This window comes from Humulus lupulus, chromosome 4 (assembly GCF_963169125.1).
Source record: "Humulus lupulus chromosome 4, drHumLupu1.1, whole genome shotgun sequence".
NCBI classification, from domain to species: domain Eukaryota; kingdom Viridiplantae; phylum Streptophyta; class Magnoliopsida; order Rosales; family Cannabaceae; genus Humulus; species Humulus lupulus.
The window spans coordinates 192571824-192595796 of record NC_084796.1 but is presented as its reverse complement, the minus strand read 5'-3'; the positions used below and the strand labels follow the sequence as shown (position 1 = coordinate 192595796).

At 38.5% G+C, this 23973-nt stretch overlaps 1 pseudogene; it reads left to right on the top strand.

Moving 5' to 3' along the window:
- The first annotated feature begins 1455 nt into the window (after window positions 1-1455).
- LOC133832761 (probable galacturonosyltransferase 5) overlaps window positions 1456-23973 on the top strand; it is a 130767-nt pseudogene continuing 108249 nt past the window's right edge.

Below are 23973 nucleotides of genomic sequence, written 5' to 3'. Positions count from 1 at the left end.
TATCTTCTCGGGAAGGAAATCCAAGTTCAGATCTTTGTTGGACTTCCAGATCAAGTAGAAGCAAGTGAAATTTGTCTCTGAATACTCCTCTCAAGCCTTGTCCCGTGCAGCATTGACCTCTTGCTCCTTCTTGACAAGAGCATCCTTCCACAGTTGATCCACGTCGGTAGTCAGCTTTTGTTTCTCAGCTTCAGACTGTTTGAGCTGATCGACAAGTTTCTCCTCCATCTGGGATACCCTGAGAGTCAACTCGGTCACTTCCTGCTATTTAAGCTCCATGATACTGCGGAGAGTGCTGGTCTCTTCATCTTTCAAAGCAATGTCTGCATCCCTAGAGCCAAGAACGTGCCTAAGGTCCCGCACCTCATGGCGAACAGCTTCAAGCTCAGAATGAAGGTTGGGAAGCATAGAGGCATACTCTATAGACCTATCACGGACATGGGAGACCAACATAAACGCCTGCAAAAAACATACAAGTGTTAGATAATGTCGGTACACAGGTTAACCAGAAGAAAAAAAAAACTATAGAGGACTTACACTCTGAATGTCAAGGAGTGACTTCGTTAGGATGGTGCTCAAGTCCTCATTCTTAATCCCATTGTCGTCTGCTCCAGATGGGACGCTTGGTCCATGATGGCACCTAAATTCCGTATGGCAGGCTGGTGTGGCTCAGATAAGGGAGTAGGCGCAAAAGAGGAGGCACCCGCACCAATAATACTGGGAGGAACCGGCATAGGCAAGGATGGCTCTACCTCTGTGTCAAAACTAGATGCCAAAGGAGTCAGAGGAGGCACCTCGGGAGGAGCCTCCATTATTGACTCAGCCTCAACCCTGACCCTCTTGGCCGCTGAAGGGCTAGTCTCGGTTGGAGTCGGCCTTTGTTGGGTGTGAACAAAGCCGAACATATCTGAACCTGCAAAAGAATATCAAATATTAGCGGGATATAAAATACAAATGAAACATAAAGTAAAGATGATAAAAGTGTCAAACCTTCTGAATGAGATTCATGTTCGAACGTGGGTTCATCAAAATCATTTGAAGCAAGCAGTGAGTGCACGGATGCACCCACCTCATCACCCTCTTGTACAACTAGCACGAGCATAGAAGGTACCCCTCGATATGAATAGGTACCGGGGAGTCTATGGCGTTCACGGGCTTAGGACCCTCTTCATCCGGAACATCGACGATAGTAGAAGGAAACAGCCCGACCTTCCTAAGGTTCTCTAAAGTAACGAGGGTCTTGACATTCTTCTCCTCAAGGGTCATGGTAATCAACGCCTTAGCCCTAACAATCATAGCCTGGGTCGGGAGCGATCTATAAAATGACCCGACGTGTTTAAACTTAGAGTAGTTGGCCTTTGCATCCTTAGTGAAGAAATAGTTGTCGGCATATCTAAACGCCTTGCTATTTCCAAAGATCTCCTCCAAGAAGGTGTTAGTACCCTCGCTCGTATGATGGTGGAAGTGAAAGTACCACAAGTTGCTGAGAAGGGTTCGTCTTTAGATCAAATAAGTAATGGATCACATGAGGTAATGAAGCAGACCATTTTCTACAATGATAGACAATGTACAATGCAGATAACACCAAGATCACCTTGGGAGCCAACTGCGAGGGACTAATACTAAAATAATCTGCCACACTCAAGAAATATGGATGAAGAGGAAGTAGGGTGCCAGACTTGATGGCAGAACGTGTACAGGTGCAGGGGGTCCTCAGCTCTGTCATCTGGACCAGGGATAGTAATAGAAACACCAGAGAGGTCAAAGGTCTTCCATAAGTTCTTTACCTTCTCTTCAGTCATGTCAGAGCCAGCCCCTTCGAACCAAACCACCTTGTAATCAGTAGGGCAAGGCTTCTCAACCGGTTTCCATATGATTTCATTAACAAAGGTGGCCCCAGAATCTGATGAATGGAAATCTTTTTATCGTCTCTTCTTCTGCTGCGCAGTTGGTGAACCTGTCTTGCTCTTGGGAGAAAGGCAAACCACCTTAGGCCAAAACCTGTGAATAGAATGCTCCTGAGGATGAGTAGCCTGGCGATGAGAGCCCTCAGTATGTTCTTGTTGAGAAGAAGAGTGATGGGGAACCTGAATGGTATCTCAATGCAAGGGTGTTGCAAGGAGTTTTGCTAACGAGACAAACTCTGCTGAGAAGAATGACTTCGCTGAGATGTGCCCTGAGAGCCACGGGGAGTACTATGCTGAGAAAAGCCAGGCGAAGAACCCTGAGTGATGTGCCTGGAAATATGAGGATTATCTTCGAAGGGTTGCCAAGTTGTCTATATTACTCTTGCCATTGGGCTATACCTTTTCAAGAAATATTCCTCACTAAATAAATATAAGGCGGAGTCAGGGAGAATCCTTTTCACCCTTTCCAAGAACTCCCGTGGAGTACGCTCACTTATAGACTTATCTAACGAAGAGGAGCTGGACATCTATAACAAAGAAAAATAAAGAGTAAAGTTAGTATATAAACATAATGAAGTCAATAGCTTAGGGCATATCCACTACTAAGGAGCAAAACTGAAGAAAGCGAAGGAATTTTTTTTTAGGGTCCTAGGTGGACGGCCTATGGTTGGGCCGACCACCCTAGATCTTGGATCCTTGGAAATATGGTGGGTGGCCTATGCTAAGGTTTGGGCCGACCACCCAGGCCTGGGAACCCTGGAAATCGCCCAGGACATAGGGAATGTAGTCTAGAGTTGAATTTTGTAACCCTAGAAATCGCCCAATCATAGGGTCTATAAGCCTGGAAATCGCCCAGGCTAAGGAAGCCCTAGGGGTGGTCAACCCATGATGAACTTCACAAGTCTGGAAATCGCCCAAGCTAAGGGAAGCCCTAGAGCCGGTCAGCCCATGATGGGATATGTAGGCCTAGAAATCGCACAAGGCATGGAAAACCCTAGGGGTGGTCGGCCCATGATGGAATTTACAAACCTGGAAATCGCCTATGCCTGGATCTGAAAACCTGGAAGTCGCCTATGCTTAAATGTGAAGCCTTGAAAATTGCCCAACCCTAATTTTTATAAGCCTCAAAATCGCCCAAGCCAAGGAAACTTAAGGGTGGTCGGCCTAGGGTTTTACAAACTTGAAAATTGCCTAGGGTAGTGAATCTCAAGAGTGGTCGGCCTAGATTAGGGTCATACAAGCCTGGAAATCGCCAGGCTAGTGAATCTGAAGGTGGTCGGCCTACTGACCTCTAAACCCTAAAGCATCACGTAGAAAGAGGCAAGGATCAAGCAAATTTTTTATTAAAAACAGGTTTTTGGTTCAGACAAGTTAGTGGTTTTGAATAAAGGCAGAGAAAAGCAAGAGATTCAAACAAATTTATCAAAGATTCAAAGTATTTCTACTAAATCTAAGCACATTTAAATTAAATGATGTGAAGATGAGGAGAAAATACTTACCCAAGTGAAGATATACATAGTTGATGAAGAATTGGATAATCACGCTTAGAATACCCAACAGTCTAGGCGCATGGGTTTGAGAATGTGATGAATGAGTCTCTACTTATAGCCTCTTAGGCTAACCATATTGTTAGGAATTCAAAATCCTTGGAAAATATTTAGTATTGTTAAAAATTCAAATTCCTTGAAAAATATCTTATATTTTTAGGAATTCAAATTCCTTGAAAAATATTTTGTATTTTTAGGAATTAATATCCTTGAAAAATATATTATGTTTTTAGGACTTCAAAACTCTTTGAAAAATATATTATATTGTTAGGACTTCAAAACTCTTTGAAAAATATATTATATTTTTAGGACTCCAAAACTCCTAGAAAAATATATTATATTTTTAGGACTTAAAAACTCCTTAAAATGTATAATTTGTTTTTTAGGAATTACAATTATCCTTGAAAAATACATGTCGAGCAAATTATTGATAGTTGATAAAAGTACTACGTAATGTCCCGAGGAATTTTGTTGTTAGAGTACTGCTACGATATGTTTATCGAGCCAAATCAAATTTACTGTAATATTGAACACATTACGATAAACTTGGGGGGTAAATGTTATCCCTCAAAAACTTGGGGGTAAATGTTATCCCTCAAAAATCAAGAGATGACGTGGCGAATGAGAAAGCGACACGTGACATCACAAGTTAGGGAAAAACAAAAAAGTATTGAAAAAAGACCAATGAGCAAAAAAGATAGGTCCAGGACCTATAGGGAAGTCGACCAGTCCCCTAAACCCTCGAGGGGTGGTCGGCTTGGCCATAGTCCCTAGGGGTGGTCGGCCTAACATACTCAAGAGCCACATGGGTGGTCGGCCCACCCTATTCTTCATAGGGTGGTCGGCCTAAACTCCCAAATACACTTCACTGGATCAAGTTCAGGCTCGTTCAAGCTGAGATCAACAAGCCTAGCACCCAGAAGATCAACAGGCCTAGCACTCAGAGGGTCATCGAGCCTAGCACCTAAGTCTCATAGACCAACCAAGACTTAACATTTTTCCAAAGGTTTAAATCATGCATCATCAACCACGATACAGAGAAACAACGAGAAGACCCACGATCTCATAGTCATGGGGAGGTGGACACATGTCTCCACTCACAATGATCGTGTGCCAAACCACGATCCCCAGTATTACTGATCATGTAACAGCCCCTGGGTACTATAAATAAAGAACCCAGGGCTTCATAAAGGAGATCTTTTTTGGGGGAATGATTTTGAGAGAGATATTTTCTGGGGAGAAACTATGGGCAAATTGGTGACGAGTGAATACTTCAGTTCGTCCGTGTAATTGTCTGTCGAGTGATTCAATATCAAAGACTAAGTGGATTAGGTTATTACTGTTCATCAGAACAGGGTTGAACCACTATAAAATTTCTTTGTTTTTATTTAAGATATTTGTACTCTATCGTATATTATATTCATTTCGTTCAAAATGTGTCGTATACTGTACATACGACCATTGTTCAATTTCACAGGTCAACAACGACGATCTAAACATGAAGTGGAGAAGAAAAAGAATGAGAATAACAGTTGACGGAGAGAGAGGTGGAGAAGAAGAAAGAGGGAGAGAGAGAGTCGGGGAAATAGAGGGGGAGAGACGAAAATGAAAAAAAATAGTTTATTTTGTTTTAATTAAAATAATTTTTAATATTTTTATAATGTTAAAAAAATTAAAATTACTTAATTTATTAAAACCAAGGGAAATACAATCATTATAAAAAATTTGTTGATCAAATTCGATCAAAAAAGTACATTTTTTAATCGATTTTATAATTACAGGGTACCAGTTAATAATTAGTCGTATTCAAGGGTATTAAAATGATACTTTGAAAAAATACTGGATACCAAATGAGTACCTACCCTAAATTAAAATGAAATGAATATACTTACTTTTCCTATGAATAAATTGAAAAAATGAGATGAGAATCTAGAATTTTGTATTTTGAATACACATGATTTGATAATAGAATCTTGAAAATAAAGAACAGATTGCATAAGGATAACTACTAAAACAATAATAACAACTAGGTAGTTAGTTACCTTGTAAACATCCACCTAACTAGCTTGTTAATTATAGCTCTCTTAGGTCTAGTGATGCTGCCATCTTAAGCTTAAACATCTGTAACATATATGTTAGTTTTGAGACAATAGCAAACCATTTGGAGTAGTATTAGTATGAACAAGAATAGTGTACCTAGAAAATAGACAAAATCACCAAGATCTTAATATATAGAATTGATACTAGTATTCGACATAGCATGTACATAGGCCACCAAGAATGTAACAAAGAAACCACCAACTCTAGTGCTTGTTTTAGGTCTCTGCAGACTAATAAGAGATTGGATCATCCACACTTGCTCCAGATTAATTAGATTCTAAAGAAAAAAAAGCAAAAGAAAGAGAAACATTGGATATAGATTCTTAAAATAATTCCCCATTTCAAATTCAGTTTATTGAGCTTATAAACATCAACTTAATCATAATCATAAAAATACAATGAATAGGTAACCAGCTACCTTAACTAGTACCCCTTAACACAATAAACAATAATCACAAAAATACAATAATAAAAGTAACCAGTTACCTGAACAAAACTGAAACTGAAAAAATATAATAAAATATTAACCAGTTACCCTTACCACAGAAATTAAAAAATACATGAAAAAGCAACCAGCTACCTCTACTAATTAGTTAATTATTGCCCAAATTTGCAGATATGGACAACACGACTTCATTGGTACAATTTGGAGGCATATAAAATGAAAAACAATGAGTATCAAGGGTACATAATGATTGGAATGTTAATTCTACCAAGTTGTTCTTTGAAGACATGATAGAATTGATAAAACAGGAGATAAAGGAAACAATAACAGAGATTGAAATTTCTTACCAAATAGCCAAAGGAAGACCACCAATGAAGCTCCAAACAAACAACTCAGTCTTGTTCCACACATAAATCAAGAAAAATATTGTTGCAATAACTGACTTCACTATTCTTTAGCATTAAAAAATAATGCTAAACATCCCTTTTTTATTGTTGTGTGCATTTAAAAGTTTTTTTGTTACATGTTTGTAGTAGGTTATACTTCATTTTATACTTTGTAAGCTGCATCCGCGCTTGGTTTTTGTGCTTTTAGTTGAAATTTTATATAACATGACAGTAAGGTAGTGGTTTGCTTGAGTCATATGTTATTAAGAATAATTCAAAATGATTTAGATATCTTCATACTTTAATTATTCCAGAATAAAAAAGTTCAAGCTAAATTTATGTTGAGAAATGATGCAATAGCTTAGTTTTTGTTTTTTTAGTTGAACATGCATGAATCAATCGATTAAAAAAGTTTATATTTGTATAATTCATGTGTGTAATAACATATGTATAATCTAAGCTTTAGGATAATTGACCAAAAATAATGAATGCTTACCATTGGCGATGACAAAAAATAATCACCACAATAACATTTCACTAGTTTGACCTAAATATAACAATTACAATTCAAAATAATAAATCACCATATCCTCCAAGCAAGAAAGCAAACCAACAAAAGTAGCATAAATTTACAGGTTTATAGTTTGTGTTTTTTACTTGACATTTTTTCTAATTAGGATTGATAATTTAAATACTTTAATTTGGTATAATATATTCACGTGTTAGATGAATGATAAAGCAATGCAATATATTGCATCCTATATTGCTTCTAACACTAAAATAGTCTAAGCAGTTCATTTTTGTATTGGTGTGGGTGCTAGTTTAATATGGGGCATCTTTTTCATATTTGACAAGTTAGCAATTGATGACATCTTCTCTTGTTTTGTAATGTTTGTCTATTTGGAGTTGCAATCGTGTTCTCACTATTGACCAAGTTGCAGGAAGGATTGTGGTTGCTCCATGAACTATGCCCTTTTGAGAATTGCTTAATACACTTTGTTGTAACACATATTTTATATATTAACTTCATAGTTGTTATTATAAAATGAGCTCACCAAATACATTGATTTTGTAAAGTGTGCATCTTTTGGTTCAAAAAATTCATTCGAGTAATTTATAATTTTTAATCAAAGCAGACTAAATTGGTGAATGCACTACTTGTATAATTTTATTATATATTTACCCTGCTATTTATTATTTTTAAAAAAAATTTAAAAATCTCATAAAAAAAAAATCAAAGAATATAGGTAACTGGTTACCCCAAAAGTCATCATGAGTTACCTAATGGGGACATTCAGATCTAAAAAAAAAATTATATATGAAAACGTGAGATAACCAGTTACTTAACACATATACATTTGAAATAACACATACAGAAAAAGAAAAGAATATTTTAAGATTTTTTACATATATTAAAAAAAATTATGCAAAAAGTAAGTCAGGTATTAAAAAAACATAACATAGAAAGCTGGAAAAAATTTAAAAAAAAAACTAGATAAAAAATAAATATAACAACAAAAATAATAATGGATGATAATAAAGAATGGAATAATTATGTAATATTAAAATATGTAAAATATATGTGAATATATATATATATATATTCTGAATTAAAAATAAATAAAAACAATAAACTGATTTAAAAAATTTAATAAAATAGCAAAATTACCCTCAAAATAAAAAAGCATAACACTCATTAAAAATATGACAAAATTACTTTTTTTTTTTTTGCAAATTTATGGGAAAATAATCCCATAACATTAACTTTTAAGTGAAAATAAAAAAGAAAGCAAAAGAAAGGGGGAAAAGTCAAATCCCCATAAAAATTGAAAAAAAAAATCATATTTATGTATTTTTTTAAAAGTATACATCCTCTGTGATTTCCCACCCAGAGGAGAGGACACAATAGAATTTGGATTGTGTAAAAAATGATATTTAACAAATAAATAAATAAAAATTGCATGGATTAGATCAATTATATAGTAAATTTTTTTGGTAGTCTCCCTTAAAAAGGGATTATCAGTGCATTCCCTTGGTTTTTGGTAAGTGGGCGGTTATAATTGTAATTAATTTATATAACAATGTACATTTTAGTGATATCAGGCATCCTACCCGTTTTTGTAAAATTTTGAATAATTTACGATGTAGAAAACATATTTCAAAGAATTTGTTATGCACGTGCATATATATTTTTTTATGTGTATGAGACAATATATTTGAACTCTGATTTCAGCACCATAAATTATTTTAATATTCCCAAAAACTGGTGGGATGCATATTATAACTACAATGTACACTATCATATAAAAAAATTAAAATATTATTATCCACGTACCTAAAACACAAAGGGCACCAGTAGTTTTGGAGACTACCAAAGATATTCCCTGTAAATAAATATATATATTCATTATAAAACAATGATCTAACACGTGCCCTAGTCTTCAACCTTGGCTAAGGAATGTGTTTTCCTCACCAAAGCTCAATGCGAGCAAATAGCTTTCCATTGTCGCCAAAACGAAACACTTGCTTTTCTTCCAAGCAATCTTCCTCTGTCTAGTCAGTCAAAGACCTTGGAAGAGATACCAATGCCAACATAAAAAAAATCTATCTTCCTCACCAAAGCTCATCTCAAAGAATTAGCCCTTCAACGTCGCCAAGACAAGTTTGAGGACCAAAAACGTTGCTTCTCTCCCAAGCTCACTCTGATTCTCCCTCTTCCTCTGCCACTGTGAAAAGTAATGTCCACCACAAACCCTCTAATTTTGGACCAACATAAAAAAAAAGAGGGATTGGGAAGATGAAACCAAGGTATGAGTTCACGCTCGTATAGAGAAATTGGAAAAATGAGAGTGTGATAAGGAGATTGAATTGATCAAAGAACAATATCTTGGATCAATGATATTGGAGAAAACCAAACTGCTCACCAATTATTTCCCCAAATTGGTGGTGATTATGTTCTCAAATTCTTTCCCAAAGGCAAAGCAACCCAAATCAGACAATGACAAAAGAAAAAAGAAAACAAAATTTTAATTCCTATCCAATTTGGACTTCACGTTGTCTATAATATTAATAAAATTTGATAAACTTTTTTTTTAAATATATATATATAATAGAATAAATTATAGTTCTATACTATATATAAATATTTGTATCAATAATCTCTATATATAAAACATCTAAACATTACATTGATATAGATTTATATTTACATGACTGCATGACATATATATAAATAATATTTAAAAATAAATTAAGGATAGAAATAAAATAAGAATAAAAAAATCATAGTGTAGACAATAGTATATATGCATTAACTATTTTTAGTATCTAATATATCTCGCAATGTTCTTTAGTGAATTTGATGAAGAAAAAGATCTCAATCACTTGATAAAAAATAAACTATCACACAAATTTATAAGATAAAAAAAATGATATGCATGCCTTTATTATTTTAAATAAATATGATTTAATTATTTAAATTATCATAAAATATCTTAAATATATCATATTTTAATTAATTAATTAATTTTTGTTTAAGTTTATGTTTGTTCTAGCTTTTGAATTTGGCAGTGACAAAAAAATATTATATTTTATGTTTACCCAAAAATGGCTCCTGATGACGTGGCAAGATTTTCTTCCACGTGGCTGGCGCGTGGCGGTTTCAAGTAGATGGATCCTGTTCGACCATCGACCAGATAATCATTAATTCATCAAATCTCGCGATTAGGTGCGACCAATCTGGTCGCATACTTTCATTTACTTCCTGTGAGATACACAATCTTGTAATAAGTGCATTTATTATATTTCCTTTTTATTACCTTGATATGCTAATCTTAATTATAATTAAGGTTAATCGGCCCATGTAACCCCCTTGAGCCTATAAATAAGGTGGAGAGGGCTCAAGGAGAGGACTTTTGAACTTTTGATCTTTGTATTCAGAGAAAAGAGCATAGTGTGATTATCCACAAAAATTGTAATCCTCACAAGGCTTGTGAAACTCATGAACCCTAGTTCACTGATCACAATATTGGAATTCAAGATCAATAAGAACAATAAGTGGACGTAGGTCATTACCATCTAGTTTGGGCCGAACCACTATAAATCGTTTGTGTCATTTGCTTTCCATTTGATTTTCTTCTTCTTTCCCTTTTGTTCTTTGTCGTTTATTTGACTCTGTGTCGTTGGCCAAATTGAGGGTCAACATTTTGGTGCTTTCATTGAGAGCTTAATTCGAAACTTCAAGAAGATCAAATGGCTAAGACTTCCAAGAAGACGGGACAGACTGCGAGCGTTGCATCCACCCAGCCTCCTCCTCCAAATGTGGCTGAAAATGAGCCACACTTGGATTTTGAGGAGGAAGAAATGGATTCTGAAACACTGAGGACAACCGTGAGTGTGGTGCAGGACGAGTTGGCTAATCTAAGGGCCAATCAAGAGAATGCGGTGGAGACCTTGGCGGTACAACAGAGGGAAATCGAGTGTCAGCGTCAGGAACTGAATGATCGGTAGGCAGACATGGACCGCCGGTAGAGAGATGCCACAACCGCCTTAGAAGCAGCCATTCAGTTGGCTCGGGGACAAGCTGCGCTTGCTTCTCAATCGGATCAGCCACCACAACGGGCCCCAAATCCGAGTCCTTCGCTTCAGCCAGCGATCCCTCAAAGGCCAAAGCAACTGCCTGCTGCTCAACATGATATCCCAATTCAAGATCCTGAGCAGCAGCCACCTTCTCAAGCTAGTCGAGGCAATCCCCAGCGCCAGAGGCAGAATAGGGCCGGGCAGCCTCCCTGAAGCCCTAGACGCAACATCCTTCTGCCAACATAAGGTACGCTGACTCAGGCTCTGTGGTCAGGGGACCCCCACGGCATGATAATGCCCGGGGACCTACTGACCTACGCAGGCCTCCCCCTAACGCTCGTGAGGTGCCAACTCGAGGAGGGAACAACGCGCCAAGCCAGTCGCACCATAGTCGGTCGCAGTTCAGGGACGACCATGACTATAATGAAGCTGACTCCGACAAGAGAAATGTTGGTCGAAGGGGAGAAGAGAGAGGTGGAGAAAGGAATCCCCCACCAAGAGATAATAGGCCTGGGAGCCAAAATGCTGGGGGGCATCCTAGACAGCATAACGTCTTTGATCGGTTAGGTGCTAGCGAGTGAAGGTGCAGAGATGATGACCCGAGGGACGTGCTCAACGATAAGCGCGAGAGGCACAATGAGTACGTTCCTCCGGCATCAGTTTCCCCATCGATCCCAGACGTTGTACATGCCCAAATTGATGCACTGAATCAGGCTGTCCAACAGCTGGTGGGAAGCCAGACATCCCACATCGAGTATGATCGGAGGAGAGGTACTCCGTTTGTACAGAGGATTGCTGTAGCAAAAACCCCCAGCAAGTCCAAGATGCCAGTACTGTCGAACTTCGATGGGTATGGGGACCCAAAATCTCATGTAAACAAGTTTGAGATACAGATGGATATCCAGAAGGTATCGGATGATGCCCGCTGCAGGATCTTTCCGGCCACCCTATCTGACACTGCTCAGGAGTGGTTCTTTAAATTTCCTCCTGCTAGTATAGTATCATGGGAAATGTTCGTGAAGGAATTCTACGGACAATTCTATGCTGGTCGTGTACACCCCACTGAGGCCAACCAGATGGTCGAGAAACGCCAGAAAGAGGGAGAATCCTTAAAGGAATACATCTAGCATTTCATGCAAGCAACTGCTGCAGCTAAAATAGTGAGCGACGAGGGAAAAATGATGGCCCTTACTGCTGGGGTAAGGCGCCATTCTCCCCTCTAGAACAACCTAAGAAAGAATGGGGTGAAGAGTACCCAAGAGTTTCTTAATCGAGCAGATCGATACATTAAACTCGAGGATGCGATTGCCAACGAGGGGAAATCGCCTGTGAAAGACAAGGGACCAAAGGAAGATCTCGCTAAAGCCACCAACAAATCGGATAAACCCAATGGCAACGGAAAAGGCAACGAGAACGGTAAAAATGGTGGAAAAAGGGCGAACAATGAGCCATCAACGTCCGAAAATAAACACCCTATAAGCAATAGGTATGGGCCAAGATTCACCAACTATACGACCCTTGTCGAGAGCAGAGCAGAGGTCTATCAGGCGACCAACTCCAATGTCCCTTATAAGCGATTAGCACCTATAAGGAAGGATATCTTCAGGAGAGATACAACAAAATTTTGTCGTTTTCACAATGACTACGGTCATGACACTAATGAGTGTAACCAGTTGAAGGACGAGATTGAGTTCCTTATCAGACAAGGACACCTAAGGAGATACATGCGAGCCACAGGAGGTTCTCAGCGAGAGGCTCAAGGAGGCAATGAGCAGGCGCCTGTACGACAACGCTCGCCACCTTTACAGCCAGCTCCTGTGGCAGGTACGTTATTCACCATATGTGGCGGCTCACACCTTGCAAGAGATAGTGGGAAGGCAAGGGAGCGATATGCTAGGACCTTACGCCACGATCAGGACATCGAGATGATGAGTGTGGAGGATCGAGCGCCTAAAAAAGCTCGAACAAAGGAAGAGTTAATAACTTTCTCTGAGGACGATGCTCAGCATGTCCGATGATAACTCTACAAAATATAATTATTTTACCATAATTTATATGCTAATTGTTGCTTAGTTCTTGAATTTTTAATTGATTTATTAAGTTTTTAGGTAATTTTAAATTTATTAGCTTATCATGATTTTATATATTTTTGTATGTTTTTATAGATATTTTATTATAATATATTGTAGTTTAAATTATTTGTAATTAATATAGTTTAGTTAGAAGTAAAATAAAAGTGAAATTTTGTTGATCTTTAATGATAAATTAAATTAAGTCTTAATTAAGTATTTTCAAATAATTAATATGATTTATTTATAATTGAATATATTTGATTGTGATTTAATTTATTTTTTATGTTGTAGGAATTATGTTGTATCTTTTTTGTGTTTGAAAAAGAAAGAGAAGGAAAGGAGAATAACATTTGTGAAGAAGAAATAACAAAAATTGGCACAAGCCCATCTTCCTTCACTTGGGCCTATGCCCTTGCTCAGCTCCCACGGGCCCAGTCCAGCTTCACAAGCCACGCCTGGCCCCTTTCTTCCAGCCGTTGGGCTAGCCGTGTCCCTTCAGCCTCCTAGCAAGCTGCCAGCAGGCCCACGCCCAGCAGCCAGGCCCGAATGCCCACCTGCAGCACACACACCCATCCGCTTGGTTCCCTTGTCCCATAATGCCCAAAAATGCCACCATTTTACCTTTCCACATTTTCATCACAAAAATCATCATTACACCCTATAATTTACCCATCTATGCCATATTTAATTAATTTAAGTTGATTATTTTAATACTCTCATTTTGGCTATATATATGCAATTTCAAGACCATTTTGGGGTGTTTAATTTTTAGGGAGTTACCATCTTCTTTCTACCATTTCCTCTCTTCCATTTTCTCTTCCATTTTGGATTTTTCAAGAGCATTTTCAAGTATGTATTTCATTTATTTTGTAATTTCTATTATAGTTATGTGCTTCTAATCTTTTTCATAAGATTATTAAGATCATGATGAAACAACTTGTAACTAGATAATATTTATGTTGTATGTTGATTTCCCTTGTAATGCAACAAAGTTTATGGATTTTTCTTCTTCATATATGTCTTTCATCTTCAATATCCCATATTTTAGATTGTTAGATAATATGCACTTTGTTCTTCATTTTGCAAAACATGATATTCTTTGTGTAAGGTGTGTCATTAAATTGTACACATCCAATGATTAGAACAAAAATATTATGTTTTGCCTTATAAATAATGTTATTTGATTTTTTGTTGTTTCATTAGGTTGATTCACATTAAATATTTTGAAATTATAATTCATGAAAAGTGAAGAAAAATCCTATCTTTTTTGAAGTAATTTGTGCTTAAAATTATAAATCTATTTGGAAAATGATAGTTTGAATTATTTTAACTATCACTAAAACTAGGGAATCAATATACTAATAAATATTATTAAACTTACATTTTGTGGATTCTAGTATCTTAATAATCTTTTCTTTTAACACTTATTTTCAAATCATTATTGGTTTATTTTTATTCTCTTAAATAGCTTTATTTTTCAATCTTTTATTTTATGTTCATAATATTAAAACTCATCAATCTTTGGAACTAGGTTAGAATTTATTACTTTTGATTTAAAATAGTTTTCTTTTTTATTTTAGACAACTCCTTTGGGTTCGATCTCGTGCTTACTCGAACACTATATTCCATATACGATTCGTGCGCTTGCGAGTATAAATTTTTAAAACATACTCGTTTTGGGTCCATCATCTGATTCCCACATTCGGACCCGCTGGTCATGGACGTCCAGATTGCCAACATGATGGTTAGAGGGTGTTGGTTGACACAGGGAGCTCAGTCAACATTTTGTATAAATCTTCACTGGAGAGGATGAAGTTGTCCGTCAAGGACCTAAAATCGTGCAACCAAACCATATACGGGTTTTCTAGTGAAGGGCTCGCGCCGACAAAGTCGATTACGCTCCCAGTTACAGCAGGAACTACACCCACGAATAGGACATTACTCACTACTTTTATAGTGGTTGATTGTCCTTCCGCGTACAATGTTGTAATTGGAAGACCTATTCTGGTCGACCTATGAGATGTGACCTCGGTTTGGCACCTTGCCATGACATTCCCAACTGACACAGGAATAGGATGCATATTGGGAAACCAACAAGAAGCGAGGGAGAGCTACAACTCCTCGATATCTAAGGCGAAGAAAGGTGGATCGAGGGAAGCCACCGAAAAAGAGTTGCAAACGACCAATGAAGTACAGGCCCAATCAGGTGATTGTGTCACAAAATAGGGTGTTGCCCAAAGTGAGGATAAGGATTTGGATCCTCACTTTTGGGATTTCGATGAAGAAGTAGGACCCATCGAGGACCTCGAAGAGGTCCAACTCGATGAAGCAGATCCGACCAGGGTTGTGAAAGTTGGTAAAAACTTAGAGACAATGATAAAGCAAAAGTTGGTGGAATTTCTGAAGAAAAAACAGGAAGTCTTTGCCTGGTCGCATAAAGACATGGTTGGAATTGACCCAGCAGTTATCAACCATCTCCTGAACATAGATAAAAGCTTTCCACTAGTGCAATAGAAAAGGAGGCTGCTCGACAAAGACAGATCAAAATCTCTAAAGGAAGAAGTTGAGAAGCTAAAGGAGAACGGATAAATCAGGGTAGCGTTTTATCCATCATGGGTCTCTAATCCCGTATTAGTCCCGAAGCCGAATGGAAAATGGAGAACATGCGTGGATTTCACAGACCTTAATAAAGCCTGCCCTAAAGATTCTTTCCCACTCCCTAGAATCGACCAGATGGTCGATACTACTGCACGACACGAGATCCTGTCATTCATGGATGTGTATTCTGGGTACAATCAAATCAGTATGCATCCACCTGATGAGGATCACACCAACTTTGAGACCGATACAGGACTTTACTGTTACAAGGTAATGCCTTTCAGTTTGAAAAACGCTGGTTCGACTTACCAACGATTGGTCAATCACATGTTTAAAGAGATGATCGGTAAAAACATGGAAGTATATGTTGATGACATGCTGGTTAAGTCGAAAAAGGTAGAAGGACACATTGAAGATCTGGAAGAATGCTTCAACGTCTTGAACAAATATCAGATGAAGCTGAATCCCCTCAAATGTTCCTTCGGAGTTGAATCAGGGAAATTTTTGGGATTTATAGTAAACTCGCGAGGAATCAAAGCTAATCCCGAAAAGATCAAAGCCCTGGTCAATATGAAATCGACAACAAGGATAAAATATGTTCAAAGTTTGATCGGGAGAATCGCTACTCTAAGTAGATTTATCTCCAAATCGACCGACAAGTGCGTCCCATTTTTCAATCTACTTAGGGGCAACAAGAAATTCGAGTGGACAGAGGAGTGCGAGCAAGCTTTCCAGGCTTTGAAGTCTCATATGTCGCAGCCACCGATTCTATCTAAACTGGTTGAAAAGGAAACTTTGTTCATCTATTTGGCAGTCACATGAATATGCTGCAAGTGTTGTCTTGGTAAGAGAGGAGGAAAATGTGCGAAAGGCCGTATATTATGTAAGCAAAAGGCTAATAGGAGCAGAGCTCCGGTATCCACCCATTGAAAAATTAGCCTACTGCTTGATTTTAGCTTCCCGAAAGTTGCGGCCATATTTTCAAGCTCACCCCATCACTGTACTAACCGATCAGCCCCTACGACAAGTTCTGCAGAAGCCAAAAGTTGTTGGGTCGATTGTTGAAATGGGCAGTTTGAAATTTCTTACTTTCAACGAACATTGATAAAAGAGCAAGCTCTGGCCGACTTTGTCGCAGAGCTCACTAGGCTTCCAGATGGTGAACAGACAGAAGAGCATGAGCCTCACAGCCAAACTCCCACTTGGAAGTTGTTTACAAACGGTTCTTCTAATGAACATCACGCTGGAGCCGGAGTGATTTTGATAATACCTGAAGGGCATCGATTCCACTGCGCGATCAAATTCGACTTCACAGCGTCCAACAATGAAGCCGAGTATGAAGCGCTGCTCACAGGTTTACGGTTAGCCAGGGACATGAACATAAAGTCACTTGAAATCTATAGTGACTCCCAGTTAGTGGTTAATCAAATTACTGGAGAATATCAAGCCATGGGTCTAAAGACGGTTGCTTACTTAGACAAAGCAAAGGATCTGTTGACACGGTTTGAAAAGTATACTCTCCAGCAAGTACCTCGCGATCAAAACTCGAGCGCTGATGCTTTGGCCAAATTAGCAAGTGCAAAGGATGTTGACACCCTGAATATAGTACCTGTTAAACGGCTATTCACACTAAGCATCAAATCAGAAGAAACCTCTCTGGTAATTCAGGCAGCGGATACATGGATGACACCTTTCATTGAATTCTTGACACATGGCATATTGTCGACAGACAAAAACAAAGCCAGGACTCTTCAACGACAGGTTGCTTGGTTTATCCTGGTCGATGAAATTCTATACTGAAGAGGATACTCTATGCCACTCCTAAGGTCTGTTTCAAAGGAGAAGGCCAAAGAATTAATGCGAGAGGTTCATGAAGGTTTCTGCGGGGATCACGCTGGGGGGCAAAGTTTATCAAAAAAGATCCTAAGGCAATGATACTTCTGGCCAATGATGAATGAAGACTCGATGGAGTTTGTTTGAAAATGTGACAAGTGTCAGAGATTCTCCAAGATACCACGAGCAGCCCCCAACGAACTAAAGCAGATGCAAAGTCCATGGTCGTTCGCAGTATGGGGAATAGACTTAATCGGGTCTTTGCCCACAGGAAAGGGTGGCGTCAAATACGCTGTGGTGGCTGTAGATTACTTCACAAAGTGGGCCGAAGCTGAGCCACTTGCAACCATAATGACCAAGAAAGTGCTGGATTTTGTGGTCAAGAACATAGTATGTCGCTATGGATTGCTAAGAAAGATTGTTTCAGACAATGACACGCAGTTTAATAGTGATCTGTTCACGGATTTTTGTGAACGACATGGAATTATCAAGAGTTTTTCTTCGGTAGCCCATCCCCAGGAAAATGGACAAGTCGAGGCCGTCAATAAAACACTAAAAGATACCCTGAAGAAAAGGCTTGATGAAGCAAAAAGGGCATGGCCAGAACAGTTGCCTGAAGTCCTCTGGTCGTATTGAACGTCGCATCAAATAGCAACAGGTCATACTCCATTTTCCTTGGCTTATGGATATGAGGCAATGTTGCCTGTTGAATTAAATCTGCCATCACATCGACGGATGGCTTACGATCAAGGTACTAATAGCCAGTTATTGATGGAATCTTTGGATTTGGTCGATGAAAGGTGCGAGCAAGCCCAACTCTGAGTAGCAGCTTACCAACAAAAAGTCGCCCGGTATTTCAACTCTAAAGTTCGTGAAAGAAAATTTAGTGTGGGATATATGGTCCTTAGAAGAGTCTTCCTTAACACCTGCGATTAAGCTGCTAGAGTACTTAGACCAAACTGGGAAGGACCGTACCAAATCGAAGAAGTCATCCATCCAGGCACTTATAAACTTGCTCGCTTAAACGGAGATCTCATTCCTCGCTATTGGAATGGAGAATACCTGCGCAAGTACTATCAATAAACAACTCTTAAAGAATTGGCTTGTATTAATTTCACTTTTTACAAGTTTGTGAACAAGGGTTAGTCAATTTTGTGACTGATCATTTATAAGTGTAACATCATACTTTTGATCACTCGTATAGACTCAATTGTCCATTTATTGCGAGAAATAAAAGGGACTGTGCGCAGCCAGTCAATCTTGCCCACTATTGTATTTATTACAAGTATTTGCTCATTATGTGTGCTGTTTTGCTATATTATCATTTTTACAAGTATTTATTCCGAGCAGTTTATGTTTGAACAAGTCTTGATCAAGGCAAGTGACCGAGGACCTAAAGCTCCTCAATCAATTGGGGGCATATAAGATATCTAGTAAGCAAAGCATTTCAATAGGTATGTAAACGCACGAGCAAAATAAGTGAAAGCATGCTACGGTACTTAGAGTATTTTTCAAAATTTTGTTATTTTGTTAAATCAAACCAAAGTACTATGCTAAGTTTGGTCATGCGAACAGATGTTATAATAAAATGAAAATATTATAATATCAAGAGTGAAATCCTTTACACCACGAGCAGTTACTGCTCGGATGTAATTGTCTATTAAAAGAAAAGCTACTCTTGCAGCAATAAAAATATAAATTGTTTTGACATACAAACCGTAGTTCGTGTGTCTTAAACTACAGGTTAAAATTAAAGAAAAAAAAGTAAAATTATGAAGTGGTAGGAGGGTCCTGAAGAGTTGGCTGGTCGACAGAGGCCCCAACTTCCACTTTCGCACCGTCAATGCCCATAGCCAAGGAGATTTTGGGGGAGGCTGGGATTTTCGCTCTCTCCTCTTCCTCTAGGTGAGCAAGGCACCAGGCTATTTTAGTTCGCGTCATGCGCTCGGAAAGATAGTTGAATTTGGCCTTGCGGTTGTGTTTCCATAATGCGTAGAAGAAATTGGAGGTGGCTCCCTTATACCTCTCCAAGTTGCTGGAGTTAGCCTCCTCGAGCTCTTTGATACGCCCCTCCAGCTTTTCAGTTTCCTTTCTGCTAGCGACCAGCTCAACCTCAAGCTATTTGGCTTCCTAGAAGTTAAGTTTGGAAGCCTACTTAAACTTCTCTTTTTCTTCAATTGCTTTGGCCAGGGCAGCCTGGAATTGCTTAAGCTCTTCTGCCAGCTTGGTGTTCTGCTTGAGCAACTCTGCGTTTTTCCTCTCAGCCATCTGAGACTCCTCGGCATGCTTGGCCTTGGATTCTTCGAATTGGGTGATCAAAGCACCTGAGCAGCGCCAGCCAGCGGTCATAGTTAGCATTCCCCGCGATCAGACAAAAAGATAAGGTGGTGGCAGCAAATGACAAAATAATTAAATAAAAACTCAGCAATAGATAGCATCTTACGCTAGCTATTTCATTCAGCGCTCGATTAATTATTTGGTTAGCCTCTATAGAGTCAGTGCTGAAGATGGCCTCTCGGCTACGTTTGTGCCTTGAGAGTTTGAATATTCTCTCTTTGGCCGAACTAACCACGACATTTGTCAGGACATCTCCAGTTTGGTCGTGAGCTGTCTGGTCGGCATGTGCTGGTGGAGGAGGGTTCTAGCCGATTGGTTTTGGGGGAGATGTTTGGTCGAGGGGAGACAGAGGGGGCGTTGTTTCCTTTGAAGGAATAGCTGCTGGAGGATCCCCAGTCCGAGCCTTTTTCGTCGGAAGGGCCTTGCTGCTTTCTCCACGGTGTCGCATGCTATCCTTCTTCTTGCTTGAAGGAGCAGCAGCTGCGCTATAAAGCTCAAAGATGTCTTCAGATGACATATCTACAAGTAAGAAAACATACGAGCAGTTAGACAATATGAATAGATGTATTTACTACATCAAGAAAGTAAGAGCAGGGAAACCGTAAGTAAAATACCCGAGCTATAACTACTGGTTGCTACATTATTTACTGTACTACTGCTACACTCACTCACTGCCTGGAAGAAATCTGAATTTAAATTGGGTGTGTATTTAAAGTTTCCGTCCCCGTCAAATAAATGACGGGGAATGGGAAAACTATCTAAGAGTGAGAAGACAATACCGTTCTCATCTGAAGATTCGAGAATAGGCACAGGATGTTCGGAAACCTTATTTTAACCTTTTCCCGAAGGAGCAGGGGCAGTAGCTGCTCGCGGGGTGCTGGAGGGTTCCATAATAGTTACTCCCATTGGTCTTCTCGGAGGTTGTGCCACGTCTTGGTGTTGGTTGGGAACTTCTCCACCAGTTGCACTCCCCGCAATTGATTCCCTCACGTCCTGGTGAGGGGCCAAAAGTCCAACCAGCCTTAAATTGTTTTCCGAAAACTAGCTCTTTGACGCTTTTTTCTATATCCTTCATGCTGGCCAGGGAAGCTGCTCGTATCTCCATTTCTGGAGTGGGAGCTGGTCCGCGCCACAGACCTGAAGGGCACTAAAATTCTAAGGAATATACAGAAAAACTAAAAGAAAGTAAGCAATCAGAGAAGCAAGAAATTACCTCCTTGGGTGAAGGCCAGATTATTGGCGACCAGGTCAGTTGTTAAAAAGTACTCCTGGAAGTACTTTGCTACATTGGACTTGTAGGTAGTCTCACTGAGGAAGGTGCGAGTCGATTCCTGGTGATAGAAGTGGAAGAACCTCGTGTTGTTGTGATTGGGGTTGGACTTGAGATCAAATAGGTAATTGATCTTATGCGGTGTAGGCACATGCCACTTCTTGTGACTGTACAAGATATAGAGAGCAGAAAGTACTCTATATCCGTTTTGGGTTATTTGGAAAGGGGCAACCTCAAAATAGTTGGACACCCCCTGGAAAAATGGATGAAGAGGCATGGTTGCCCCTGCCTCAATATGGAATCTCGACTAGGCGCTGTAGGCACCCCCAGGCAAGTTTGCCCGCTGGTCGATGGAAGATTTAGTTAGGGTTATCCTAGAAAGTCCATACTTTTTGAGATAGTTCCCTACCATCCTAGCAGTGATGTTGTTAGGAGGTACCACGTACCATTCGACCTCTGGTCGAAGGACATCCCGGAGTTGGGCCTTTGTTTGGATTTCTTGCTGGGATGTGTTTTCAGGTGGAGGTGTGGTCGAGGGAATTTCAGCCTGAGGAGTAGGCTGTTTGGCAGGAGTGTTTGTTTGCTTTTTCTTTTGGGCAGTGGATTTTACTCGACCCATGTTTTGTGGTCTGGTCGAGGGATTATCTGAAGGGTTGCGAGAGAAAGGAATTTCTCGAATTAGCAATGAAGGATGTTCTTCGTCTTTGAGCAGTTAGGTTAGCAGGTCGTCGTCGATTGGCCTCTCACCTCCCCACGGATCGTGCATGAAAATCTGCGAGCAGAGAAGGGGAGATGAGAATCAACGGCCAAAAGACCAAGAAGTGTGAAAGTTGGAATAACGTTGCTCGTGTATACAAGTTAAGCTTTTATACAACCAGCATCATTCTAACAAAAATACTCAAATCTAAGTGAACAGTTCAGAAAATGGATTAAAAAGCAGAAGTGAAAAGTTTTTTCAGGAAAAAAATTTCGACTCTGAAGGGGCGGGAGAAACCCAGTTTTTTCTACAAGCTTAAAAATCAAATTTTTACTTCGAGTGTACGCCCTAAGTTAATAATCCTGACTACCAAACTGATTCCTAACCCCTGCAAAGTGTTATTTTCCTACCATATTAGGCTCACATCTACGTGCCCTTTTTACCCCTAAACAATTTTTTCAAAACAATCAAGAACAGCATATATGAAACATATATTGCATGGTATCTTGATGACTGGAAGGTTTGAGAAACTTACTTAGATGAATGATGAAGCAAATTTTTGAAACGCAAAGTCAAATGCTTGGGCAGAAGCTCCGTAAATCGTGAAGGTTGTTCGAATTTCTAGGCTTTTCGTGTCTTGTTCTTCAGAGTTCTTGAGGAGAAAGTAAAAGGTAAAAAGTAATTTCGAAGGGGTACTTATATTGAGCAAGGGGCAGTTACCTAGGCAATCATAAGGGGTAACTTCCCAAGGCATGGGTAAGTGTAATAGCTGTCAGACCACTTTTGGGAAACTGCAATGATGTGATTGGTTACCTTTTTCGAGGAGGCATGGACGGCTTTGACAGATTTGATGGGGCATATGAAAGGTCGGTCACCTAAGTTTACCTTATGCTGGTCGCAGTAAAATAAACTTGGGGAGAAAATGTTTACCCCAAAACAACTCCTGATGACGTGGCAAGATTTTCTTACACATGACTGGCGCATGGCGGTTTCGAGTGGATGGATCTTGTTCAACCATCGACCAGATAATTATTAATTTTTCAAATCTCACGATTAGGTGCAACCAATCTGATTGCATACTTTCATTTACTTCCTGTGAGATACGTAATCTTGTAATAAGTGCATTTATTATATTTCCTTTTTATTATCTTGATACACTAATCTTAATTGTAATTAAGGCCCATTGGCCCATGTAACCCCCTTGAGCCTATAAATAAGGTGGAGAGGGCTCAAGGAGAGGATTTTTGAACTTTTGATCTTTGTATTCAGAGAAAAGAGCATAGTGTGATTATCCACCGAAATTGTAATCCTTCCAAGGCTTGTGAAACTTGTGAACCCTAGTTCATTGATCACAATATTGGGATTCAAGATCAATAAGAACACTAAGTGTACGTAGGTCATTACCATCTATTTGGGGCCGGACCACTATAAATCATTTGTGTCATTTGCTTTCCATTTGATTCTCTTCTTGTTTCCCTTTTATTCTTTGTCGTTTATTTGACTCCATGTCGTTGGCCAAATCGAGGGTCAACATTTTATATGTTTAATATAATATTAAGTTTAATTAAATTTCATTTAAGTTATAAAATGTGTGGCTTTATTATTTTTAAATAATTATCATTGAAAAATATCTAAAAAATATCATATTTTAATTTGTTTAATTATTTATTTATTTAAGTGTAAGTCATGTTTACAATCTACTATTAAATATAAGACTACTATGTTAAATATAAGAATATTTCGTTAAAGTTAACTAAGAAAAAAACCGTTAAAACTAAGAATTACCGTTATAAACACATTTTTTTTATGTAGAAGAGATACATATCACTACGTTGGTACATATGAATACATGTATCTATATATCTATTTACACATATATTTATATGAAAGCACTCTTAATGGTTACTACCCATGGATAGTGGCTACTCGATGATATGACAGTCACATATTTATTAATTAAATAATAAAAAAAAAATTATTTAATATTCATTCTTCATTCCTTTTTCATTCTTGATTCATTCATTTTATCCATTCCATGAGAAAAAAAATCATTTTGGAATTAATGTGACCATTATATTTCCAACTAATGTTTATTGCCTAATTAATCTAAAAAATTCAAAATTATTGATTTTATATATTTTATTTATTTATTTCATCATCATTATAATCATTCCTCATCAAAAACTTGTTTAGTGATTTATAA